At 53.9% G+C, this 8,875-nt stretch overlaps 1 long non-coding RNA gene across 1 annotated transcript; it reads left to right on the top strand.

The window, feature by feature from the left end:
- The first annotated feature begins 376 nt into the window (after positions 1-376).
- On the top strand, positions 377-8,628 carry LOC102987892 (uncharacterized). The gene is made up of 3 exons (XR_448157.4): positions 377-567; positions 2,544-2,609; positions 8,270-8,628. It is a non-coding gene; the product is annotated as an uncharacterized lncRNA (long non-coding RNA).
- Positions 8,629-8,875: the final 247 nt, after the last annotated feature.

Genomic DNA, 8,875 nt, shown 5'->3' with positions numbered 1-8,875 from the left:
CAGGCCTGAGCGTTGAGGGGCAGGGAAGGGATTGCTGGTGGGGATCAGGCGCCTGACCAGCTCCTCCAGCTCGGGACTTAAGCCCCAGGACCTCCAGCTATTGTATCTAGAAAAGAACGGAAACACTTGGGGTGTGGGGGGAGGTGCAGGCCCAGAAAATGCATCCCCCCTTTCCCCCCGCCTGCTCCGCAAGGCCTGGCAGTTCCAGGGAGCTGGGCGCGGCCTCCCGAGAAACGACCTCTGTTAAGTGGGGCCGGGAGCTTCCCGACGGTTGGTCTGTCTGGCTATTGGACTGAGGGCCAGAGCGGGCTGGGCTCCCGAGCGACCGCAGTGAATGGGGCGGGGCGGGGCGGGGCGGGGCGGGGCGGGGCGCGGGTCGGGAGTGCTGGGGTGAGGGGAGGATGCTTCCAGGTTCGGGAGATCCCGACCCCACCCCGCCATAAGCCACGCTTCTATCCCTCCTTGGGCCGCACCCACGGCCCCGGTGGCTTCCCTGACTCCGCCCTAGGCCCCGCCTCCTATCTGGCTCCGCCGGGAGCCAACCTGTATCCGGTCCCAAAGGTCCAGGTAGGTCTAGATGCCGGGCGTCTAACAGCCTGGGACTGGAGCTGAGGCTGCCTTTGGGGGCCGGGTTAGAAGTGAAAGGAATGGGGGCCTCTCCCTCCCCCAGCGTGGGGTCGGGGAGAAGGAGAGCGTCGGGGGGCAACAATGGCGCCATTGACGGGGAGGCCTCTAGGCTGGGGACGTATCTATCTGTGGGAGCCAGGCGGTTTTGGAGGCTGAAGTGGTGGAGGCAGCCCGGAGCACGGAAACACCCCTGTGTACGCGGGCACAGACCTGCGCGCGGATGGACCTGGGCAGAGGTCTCTGGCCTGATGCCCCTACTACTGGGCCCTAGAGGCTGAGGCCACAGTCCTGGGGAGTGGGGGCAGCTGATGGCCCCAAATACAGACGCTCTCCTATCGAGCTCAGGGACACGGGGTTTGGAAAGGCCCAAGTGGAGGCCCATCCCACTGGGGGTGAGGGGCAGAGGATGAGAGGCGGAGCCTGTCTCCCAGCACCGGCCCTCCATCTAGTGGGAAGTTTGGGAATCGCGGGATGCAGAGATGGGGTGGGGGGAGGGGTCCATTGCACCCCGAATCCTTCCTTCTCCTCCCTCGATGTTCTGCTGACGCCTTCACACCACCATCCTGCTCTGCCCCATCTCAGGGATTCGCCCCAGATAGTCATTGGAAGATCTGCCCTCCCCCCTTCCCCCCAAGTCCTGTCCCTTCTTCCTCATAATTATCTATGGATAATGCTTCTGTCCATCACTGCCACCACCAGGGGTCCAGGCAGCCACCATCCTTTGCCTGGATCCCTGCAGCTCCTGCCAGCTGCTTTCCCTGCCTCAAATTTTACCCTCTCCCTATTCATGTTCTACTAATAGCCAATTAAATGTTTCTAAACCAGAAATCTGCTCGGGTCTCTTCTTTGATTAAAATTTTTCGGTGGCTTCTTATGGTCAGATTAACTCCAAACCTTCGCTTGGGATTTAGGAGGCTCTTCATCACCCAGCCCCACCTCCTTCAGTCCCAGCTATTCTCACAGGGCAATTGTCAGTTCCTCACACACCCCTGTTGGCTCTTACCTTGAGGCCTTCATACCTGCTGTTCCCTCTTCCTGGAACACTTTTCCTTGCTGTCTTCAGGACGCATCTGGCAAAAACTTCCCTCCTTGAGAGGCTTTTCCCGACCTTCTGGCATGAGTTAGGTGCCCCTTGTCTGAGCTCCCACAGGACCCAGTGCCCGGTCTCTCATCACCTATCTACTTTTTGTGGCAGGATAATTTATTGAAATGTTAATTATTTTGCTCCCTTCCCAGTTCCAAGCTGGAATCTGAACCCTTTGATTTTTCTAGCCTCTGGAAACTTGTGCAGGGTTGAACATAAAAGCTGCTTGAAGTCTGATGATGCATCCTGATTTTGAAAAAGCTAATCTTCTGGAAGTGACTGTGCTAGGTGTTCCCAAGGGGATGGGGAGAAGAGGGCAGCCAACGTGGGCAGAGAAAGGAGAGAGAGCAGCTAGCTGCAGAGGAGCCAGAAGTGGGGGTCGTCTGAATGGTGGGGATCTGTGGCCGGCAGCCCCTCCCCTGACAGATGATGGGAGCTGGGGGGCAGGTGGAGCACCTGGGGAGGCTGGAGCCCAAGCACTGAGGTACTAGCCTCAACGCTTCCGGGTGGCAGAGGAACAGCTGAGTTGCCGAACCTCAAGGGACCACATGGACTAGAACAACGGGCATCTATCTCTGTGTAACTAGTGTACCCAGAATCAGGACTCCATGCTTAGACCCGGGTGGGACAGCAGGTCCTTGCACGAGCCTATCGAGAAAGTGGCAGGCGGCCCCGGGGATGGTTGAGATTGAATCTTCTGCCAACTTCTAGGCAAGGGCTAGAGTGAGAGTCAGATTGGAGCTGATTTAATGAGAATACAGAAATAGTGTGTTTCTTGAGTCTGTGTGCCAATAGTCCCACCTGCTCCACCTGTCTGTGTATCTCACTGCAGGACTGAGACTAGGTGTGCCTCATTCAGAACTGAATCCTTAGGACCCAGCATGGTGCCTGGCACATAGTAAGTATGCATTCAAAATGTATTTGCGGGACTTCCCTGGCGGTCCAGTGGTTAAGACTTTGCCTTCCAATGCAGAGGGTGCAGGTTCGATCTCTGGTCGGGGAGCTAAGATCCCACATGCCTCAGGGCCAATAAACCAAAACATAAAACAGAAGCGATATTATAACAAATTCAATAAAGACTGCAAAAATGGTCCACGTTAAAAAGAAATCTTTAAAAAAAGAATTTGTCGAATTCATTTATCCTCGGTTGCTACAGAAATCTTTCTAAAACCCAAGTCTGTTCCAGTGATTTGCCGGCAGCCCTCAGGATAAAATCCAAACCCCTACCGCAGCCCACAAGGCCCACTATGATCAGAACCTGCCTCCCTCGCCGCCTCATCTCTGCAGCCCATCCTCCTCGCATTCCCCTCTCCACCCAAACCGTATGATTTGCAATTTTCCAAACTTGCCAGGTTGTTTCATGCCTTCACGCCTTTGCTTACGTGGCAGCCTCTGCTGGGAGTGCCCTTTCCCCTTTCTCTGCCTGCTGAGCGTTCAGTCTTCAAAGCTCAGTGCAAGTGTTGCCTTCTTTAAGTGGCCTTCCCTGACACCCTCCCCACGAAGACAGAGGAGACCCCTCCTGCTCTGGGGCCTATTGCTCATGTCCAGGTCTGGCTCCCTCTTCCCCAGGCCCCATTTCCTGGACTGTGGGCTGCTCTAGTGTGATGAGTCCCCAGTGCCCAGAGCAGTGCCAGGTACACCATAGGTTCTCCATAAATCCTCCCTGTCCACTGAGCGTTAGGCCTGACCCTGCCATGGTCTCCAGATGTAACTTTGCAACCTCTCCCCTCTATGGGCCTCAGTTTTTCTCTCTGCACAATGAGGGGAGTGGAACTCAATGGTCTCTAATGGCCCTTCCTTCCCTCAGTTAGGCTTGGAAGTGATGGTGTGTAGAACATAAATCACCTGTGTGCATTGCCTGCCAGCTAAGGGCAGAGCCTGCTCAGACATGCAGCTGCACATGGTAGCACCCAGGGGCCACATGGAAGCCAACCCCTGCCTAAACAGCTATACGTGACACTCTCACACTCAAGTAGACGTGGCCTTCATCTCCAATCAACCACTGGCCCTGACAGTGAAAAACTCAGCAGCAGCTGGAGCTGCCAGTCTAGCAGCAAGTTGATATGCAAGGAAGGAGCCTCCTGCAATATGCATGCCTTGAGGCTGGACACCACTGGGGCTCTCCCCTTCCCAGGCCTGCATATGCAACACCCTCCCTCCACCCCCAGGTCTAGACGCAGATATGGTCAGTCTGTGGTGGGGCACCAAGGGCCAGAGCTTTAGCTCTACCTGCTTCCTGGATACCTGGGAACCTTAAATTCTACATTCATTCATTCATCCATTCAACATTAGCTATGAAGTTCATATCATATGCCAGGCAATGGTATGAATGTCAGTGACTATCACCCTTTTTCACCCTCAGAGGCTTACAGTCTAGTGGGGGAAACAGACAATAAATAGGAAATAGGTGCTATAATTTCAGATTGGGAGAAGTGGTACTATGGAAGGATTAGGGTGATGTGACAGAAAATGGTCCAGAGGGCAAGGGGTATGCAGGAGGTGGCATCAGAGCGTCAATCAAAAGATGAGGAGCAGCAAAGCAGATAGCCGGGGAAGAGCCTTTCAAGTGGTAGGTATAGCATATGCAAAGGCCCTGGGGTGGGAGAAACCATGAAATGTGTTCGAGGAGCACAAAGGAGGCCATGTGGCTGGAGCTCTGTCAGAGTGATAGGCAGGGACATCAGGCCCTGCCTCTTGGGCCACTGTGAGGAAACTTAACTTTATTCTAAGAGCAACGAGAGGCCCCTGGAAGGTTTTGGGCAGAAAAAACAAAATCCATCCCTTCCCCCTGCTTCCTTCCTCCTTGGTATCCTTCTTAGAAAGTATGTCTTCCTCATCTTTACATGGTCAGTGCCCAGCTCAGGGCCTGGCACAATTTGGCATTGGACAATGTTTACTGAATAAATGAATGACCAAACCAGCCTCTTCTGGCTCAAGGCTTGACTGAGTGGCTCCGAGAGGGTCAGCTGGGCTGCTGAGGAATCTCTGGGCAGCTCAGGATGGGAGTCACCTGGGCCAGACTAAGACATTTAGATGTCCTAGTACTCCCCATACATGATTCATAATAGAAATGATAGTAACCCATGAAGCATAATACTTACGTGTATGCTGAAATGAAAACAACTTCTTTTGGGATTTTTCAATAGCAAAACTGTGGATAAGTTCATTGAAGCAGTATTTCTTCCCGCTTTTGTGTGTGTGTGTGTGTGTGTGTGTGTGTGTGTGTGTGTGTACGTATGTTGCTGCCGCCTTGCTGGTGCCCCAAGCTGGACTGCCTGTTGGGTCACCCAGGTGCTAGATGGCAGGCCCGGCCTGACTGTCCCCTTGGTGACATGGTCTTGGCTCTTGAGCTCAGGATAACGGGGAGCACAAAGGGTGCCACGGTGGCCCAGGCCTGATAGCGAGCAGCCTCAGAGCAGCGTTGCTGGCAGCTTTTCAAGGCTGTACCAGTGTGCAGCTGCTCAGTGTGAGAACTCTGGTAATACCCCCTTGGGCCACCAAGCCTTGCCCCTACCCATGCCTGACCCTCTGAAACTGTAAAAAGTGATCCAAGCCCTAAGAAACTTCTCAGCAGAGGAATCCAAGGCTTAGAGAGGTTATTTAACTTTCCCAAGGCCTCTCAGCAAGTTGGGGATGGAGTTGTGGTTTGAGCACAAGCCTGGCCCCCAAAGCAGACTCCATTCCCTTCCTGGGGGTGGGTGGGCTGGGCTGGGGAAGAACGCCAAAGGGCACAGCCTACCTGCCCATATCTGGACCCACAGAGCTGACAAGAACAAACAGTGGAGCTGGACCCAGCCCAGCCTTGAGGTGGGCCCAGCCCTGCCCTCCCCTCAGCCTTTCACTGCCCAGCTGGGCTCTAGGCCTCTAAGCTCAACTCTCCCCCAAGCCCCTCTCTGAGGTCTAGAGATGGACCCTCATCTAAGGTCCTTGTGTGGGTTCCACAGCATCACACGGGTACAGCAGTGGGCACCCAGGAGGGGCTCTAGAAGCCTGAGCTGGCACAGCCCTCGGGTTCTGGGTCTTAGGATTTGCCCTCACTTTTGTCCCACGGTGGTATACTTCACGGTTTCTATCCTTCCCTCCATGGCTCAACCCGCAACCACACCTGCTCTGTGTATGGACCCTGCTGGGAGTTAGGCTCAGTCCCCGCCTGGGAGGAATGTGGACCTCCTAGCCTCCTCCTCACTGGAGACGGCTCAGGAAACAAACAAAGCAGGTCGGTGATTCTCAGGGAGAACGGGAACCTGGGTGGCTAAGGGCAGCATCCCCACATGCAGGCCAGTTTTCCCAATCCGACCCAGGCTGAGCTCTGCCTCCACTGGGTTCCAGTACTGCCCCCCTCCCCTCCATGGGTGGGAAGAGACAAATGAGCCTGAGGAAGTGGAGGAGGGGAGTCAGCGATCGACGGCATTAACATGGTGCCCAAATTAAATATTGACTTTCTTGGTTGTCTCTGGGGATGACTGGATCGATGGCTGGGGCTGTGCCATGCCGTCGCAGGGGATGGGGACATACCAGCCTGAAGCAGGCCCCGTGGGGAGCTGAGACTGTGGGGATGACTCACCTCTGCTCCTGCCTGGTCAGAAGAAGCAGGGACAAGGGCTGCAGAGAGCCCAGGGCACCGGATCTGTATCTCCATCTTGTGCCTGGGAGCTCCCGATGGAGTCTTAACGTTCCCTCCTCCCAGAAGACCTTAGAGCCACGGTTTTGCTGAATGCCCACCCCTATCCTCCCCGACCCTCCTTCAGGAACTGTGGCTGGCCTGCAGCCCAACAAATGAGGAGAATCAATCTCTGTGATGATATCCATTACCAGGTCTCAGGACCCTGCCTCCCAGGATGGTAGGGCTGGTTATTTTTGGTCTGTCATTATGCAGGATCTTGGGGAGGGGGTAAAGATGGCCTCTCCATTCTTGGAAACATTCCATCATCCTGTCCAGCCAATTCACCTTCAGAGCCAACAGTGGCCCCTGACCTTTCTCTCCCTCTTTTCGTAGCTCCACTTCAAGAATTGTCTATCCTGTATTAATTTCTTCACCTCCCACTCACTCTACAGCCTGCTCCAATACGGCTTCCTGCCATGCCAGTAACTCTAGTCCCGCCCTTCTCCTGAATTCTAGTCCTATATGTCTAACCATCTACTTCCTACTTGAAATTCCCCCATGACTATCTCCGAGGTATTGCAAGGTTAACATGTTCTAGGTGAAAGTCATGATTGTCCCCCGCCAAAGCTGGTCCTCTTCCTGGCCTCCAAATTCAATGGCATGGTCATCCATCCAGGTGTGTAAGACAGAAGCCCACAAGTCACCCTTGGCTCCTTCTGATACCGTCCATACCAGGGGCTGACAATTCCACCATTGCATACATAGAGATTCCATGCTCCCTCCGTAGCATCCCCCTAAGTTAAAGTTTCCTTTGTATGGATGGTCTCTTCACCGGTCTCTCTGCATCCATCTCACTCTTCAGTAACTGCCCCCCATCCATTGCCCATCCACCCAGAGCAATCCTATTAAATCTGATCATGCCACCCGCTGCCCAACACCCTTCTTGACTTCCCACTAGTCTGAAACGCCAAAACTCTTACTGGAGTCTCCTCTGCCCTGGACACTTAGCATGTGTTTTGAGGGCCTGAGAGGGTAGGGGTGTTCCTGGGGTGGGTGTTCTTGGAGGAGTGCAGGGAGGAATAATGGAGGATACTGGGGACTGGCTCTAAAAAGCCCCAACTACTGGACCCAGGGCTGCCCGGGGGGGGTGGGCAAGAGGAAGCCTCAAGGGAAATAAGCCAGAGAGACAGAAGTTGGCAGCATCCTGCACCCAGGTCCTCCCTCAGGCCACCTAGGTCCCCTAATTTCCTTTTAAGTGGTGCATAATGGAAGTGAATTAAACCCACATGAGTTTAATGTGTCTGTTCAAGTGCCATTCCTAACCTGTCTCCCTTCTCCCAGGGGCAGGGCTGCAGGTGGGAAAAAGGAAGACAGGCTGTGGGGGTGATGTAGGGGTGAGGGGAGTGTGGGGGGGTGCCCTTCCCCCAGCCCTGCTGAGGTCGACCTGACACCAGTGCACAGGTCTCCTCGGGACTTCCTCCTACTTCCCCAACACTCCCTCCCCGCCCACTTGTGTCCCCTGAATACCTAGATTCCAGGAACACCGACTTAGGGCCTACTTGGTGCTGGTGCTGTGCTGGGAACCTGCCTTACATCACCTCCATGAACACTCCCATGACCCAGTGAAGCAGGTAGTACTCCTACCTCCTTTTCAGAGGTCACTGAGTTGACTTGCCCAAGGTCACTGTGTTTGTTCTGTCTAGAGCTGTGCTGTCCAATATGACAGCCACTCGCCACATGTGGCTACTGAGTCCTCAGGATGTGGCTCTTCTGAATTGAGATGTGCTGTACATGTAATGCACACACTGGATTTCAGAGACTTAGTATGGAACAAGAATGTTAAGTGTCTCATCCATAATCGTCTATATTGATTATGTGTTAAAATGATAGTATTTTTGATATAGTGGGTTAAATATGTTATTAAAATGAATTTCATCTTTTATTTTTAAAAATAGCTACTGGACTTCCCTGGTGGTGCAGTGGTTAAGAATCCGCCTACCAATGCAGGGCACACAGGTTCGATCCCTCGTCTGGGAAGATCCCACATGCCGCGGAGCAACTAAGCCTGTGTGCCACAGCTACTGAGCCTGTGCTCTGGAGCCTGGGAGCCACAACTGCTGAGCCCACGTGCCACAACTACTGAAGCCCACGCGCCTAGAGCCTGGGCTCCGCAACAAGAGAAGCCACCACAATGAGAAGCCTGCGCACCTCAACGAAGAGTAGCCCCTGCTCTCTGTAACTACAGAAAGCCCGCGTGCAGCAACAAAGACCCAAAGCAGCCAAAAATAAATAAATAAAATAATTTTAAAAAATAGCTACTGGAAAGTTTTAAATTACATATGTAGTTTGCATTATATTTTTGTTGGACATTCCCCAGGGTCTGGTCTTACGAAAGCAGGGGTGGTCTGCTCACCCGTGACCTTGCCACAGTCTGCAAGGCATGGAAAGGCTCCAGGTGAGCCTGGTTGAGCTTCTCAGGCTGTCTCTTTATTGCTTGGGGGGCAGCGTCCCATTCAGCACCCTGGACAGCACCCAGGGCTGGCTTCCCACCTGGGGTCCTA

This window comes from Physeter macrocephalus, unplaced genomic scaffold (genome assembly GCF_002837175.3).
Source record: "Physeter macrocephalus isolate SW-GA unplaced genomic scaffold, ASM283717v5 random_591, whole genome shotgun sequence".
Taxonomy (NCBI): Eukaryota; Metazoa; Chordata; class Mammalia; order Artiodactyla; family Physeteridae; genus Physeter; species Physeter macrocephalus.
Note: the sequence above shows the minus strand (reverse complement) of the source record. Positions and strands in the feature narration are given on the sequence as shown.